The sequence below is a fragment of the Bos grunniens genome, chromosome 9 (assembly GCF_055505025.1).
Source record: "Bos grunniens cultivar Pamir isolate PY7600 chromosome 9, Bosgru_T2T1.0, whole genome shotgun sequence".
NCBI lineage: Eukaryota > Metazoa > Chordata > Mammalia > Artiodactyla > Bovidae > Bos > Bos grunniens.
Window position 1 is genome coordinate 65,036,239 of NC_141173.1, and position 2,890 is coordinate 65,039,128.

Genomic DNA, 2,890 nt, shown 5'->3' on the forward strand with positions numbered 1-2,890 from the left:
AAACTTATAGTTAGCAGGGGATTTGAGGGAGCGGGATACATTGGGAGTCTGAGACTGACATATATACACTGTGTGTGTGTGCACTGTGTGCTTAGTTGCTCAGTCATGTCCTACTCTTTGTGACCCCATGGACTGTACTCTGCCAGGCTCCTCTGTCCATGGGGATTCTCCAAGCAAGAGTACTGGAGTGGGTTGCCATGCCCTCCTCTAGGGGATTTTCCCATCCCAGGCTGCTACTGCTACTGCTAAGTTGCTTCAGTCATGTCCTACTCTGTGCAACCCCATAGATGGTAACCCACCAGGCTCCGCCATCCCTGGGATTCTCCAGGCAGGAACACTGGAGTGGGTTGCCATTTCCTTCTCCAATGCATGAAGGTGAAAAGTGAAAGTGAAGTTGCTCAGTCGTGTCTGACTCTTCGTGACCCCATGGACTGCAGCCTACCAGGCTTCTCCATCCATGAGATTTTCCAGGCAAGAGAACTGGAGTGGGTTGCCATTGCCTTCTCCTCCCATCCCAGGGATTGAATGTATAACTTATTCATTTTTCTATACACCTGAAACTAACACAACATTGTAAGTTAACTATACGCCAATAAAAATTTAAAAGGGAAAAGTGTTTAAGGAAAGCCAGCGCCATATGAACAGCATACACTTAAATAAAAGAGATGAATCCTTAACATACAGAGTAATGTTTTTTATTCCCCGATAAACTAAAGGTCCATTTCAAGATGTTTCTTTTGTATGCTTCATTTGTTTTATTAGCAAGCGAAGCCCTATAAAGGATGGCTTCATCTAGTCCTCAGACTCAGATTCATCTCCATCTTGACTAATTTGGAAGTAACAAAGCTCATAAGTCTCCTTGTCAGATGCAACCACACGAAGCCAATCACGAAGATTGTTCTTTTTAAGCTGTTTCTTGGTAAGATATTTCAGATACCTTTTAGAGAACTGTTTCTCAGAAAAAACTGTGATTTTGTTCTTGAAATGTTCAATGTGAGTGATTTTCCCAAGATTTCCAGTCTTTCTATGCACTTTAACCTTCTCCAGTAGAAACTGTTCAAAATGTCCAGAATCAAAATTCCATCTTTGTCAGGAAGCATTTAACAGGAGGCTTCCTGTGTGCTGTTTTGGATCTGTCAGGAATTCTCTGTTCCTTATTAATTCCTGAATATTTAGGAATTACGAGGAGAGACAAGCCTCTCCGGGGGGCTGAGGAATCCAGGCATTTCCTTTGTTAGTTTATCTATGTGGTGATAAGTACCCTCTTCCTTTTTATGAACCATATGGTAATATCTCTGCTGAAAATAGCTATCTTGTAAGACAGTATAAATACCTACACAGTGTTGAATAAAACACCTTTGCTCCATCAGAGCTCTGGTGCCCATGTCTTTCTCTTTCTTTCTCTTTCCCTCTCAGGCTATTTCTTTGGAGTGCAGAGGCCCTCTGAGTTCACTTTCCTGCCCGGGCTTCTAAGACCCTCTCGAGAAGGCACTCTGTGCCTTCACCCTATCGAGAGGGCGCCTGAGGCCTCTGTGAACAGAGCAAGCCCCATGCAGGGGCTTTATTGGCTTTCTGCATAAACCAAGGAATATCAGCCTCTTTCTCTCCCCTTTACTTTCTTATCGGTTGACTCCAGACCACCAGGTTCTGGTCCATCAAAGGACCTCAACACATCTTCTACTGGATGAGTAAAATCCAAAGTAAACTTCCAGGTTGACTCCTTAAGCTTCTTTTCTTTGTTTGGCTCTATCTTGAAGGCTTGCTGTATGATCAGAGAGCTGTATTTGTATTTTTAATTTATAATTTTATTGCATTGATATCAGAGAATGTTATCTGTACTGTTTCTACTTTTGGAATTCATATACTCTTTCTCTATGGCCAGTGTAGGATTGATTTTTTGTATTAATAAATATTTCAGGGACAAATGATTTAAACTCTTTGCTATAGGATGTTCCTCTTTTGTCATTAAATCAGATCAAATCTGATTTGAAAATCTAGTGTAAGAATGATGTTTTTGTTTGTATGTTTTACTGGGAAGTTCAGGCTTGAGCTCAAGCCACCAGGCAGTACTGCCAGACCAAGTGCCAAGTGCTGACCAGCAACAGAAACAAACAAGAAGCACTTTTTTAAAAAAATTCTCCCTGTAGCCCAGCAACCCCAGGAAACCTTAGAAAGTCGGGGGCAAGGAAAAACCAGCAACTTGGGAGCCACAGAGGAGCTTAAAGGGTTGGGACTTGGTCCAAGTCAAACCAGAAGTACCAGGCATCTCAGGAATTAGGGCTTGTCAGATATAATTCATCATAATATTATATCTGCATCATGCCAGGCCTCAGCGACTTTCCTTAAGGGAACTGTCTAACATCTAAAAACAGGGCAAATGTTCTAGCTCTCCTAGGCTATTGCATTTCATTTTTGTGAACCAATAACTCTAGGGATATCTCTGGCAGGGGAGAATTTCAAACGAAGCCAGGAGGGCATAGAGCACAGCAACCCAGTTGTACAGGGCCTGCCTAGTTACCCGATCAAGTAGTGTCATTGTGTACAGATCAGCAGCACTTCAGCAAAGGTGTAACTCTCACTTATCTCCACCCCCCCCCCCAAAAAAAATGCTGATTCTTGGTCTGATTAATAGCCTGGGTAAGACTGAATTCTCATATGAATAAAGTTTGGCATGAAAAATCTACTCAACTGATGTGTTTGAGAAATCATCAGTGCCTTGTTTCACAGACATCAGAAATATTCCAAGAGCAGGTTTTGACTAATTTTAACTCTAAGTTCTTATCAACTAGACAGGTGTCTCTTGGGTTGTTTTATGGCCACACCTTTCTGGAATCAAGGGATTGCCTTGGACTGAATTAGGCCTCCTATGCCATTGAGGTCGCTAAGAGGA

The 2,890-nt window shown here is 42.2% G+C and overlaps 1 pseudogene; it reads right to left on the reverse strand.

Annotated features, from left to right (window-relative positions):
* Positions 1–327: 327 nt before the first annotated feature.
* On the reverse strand, positions 328–2,536 carry LOC147366060 (ribosomal protein eL22-like pseudogene; annotated as a pseudogene).
* Positions 2,537–2,890: the final 354 nt, after the last annotated feature.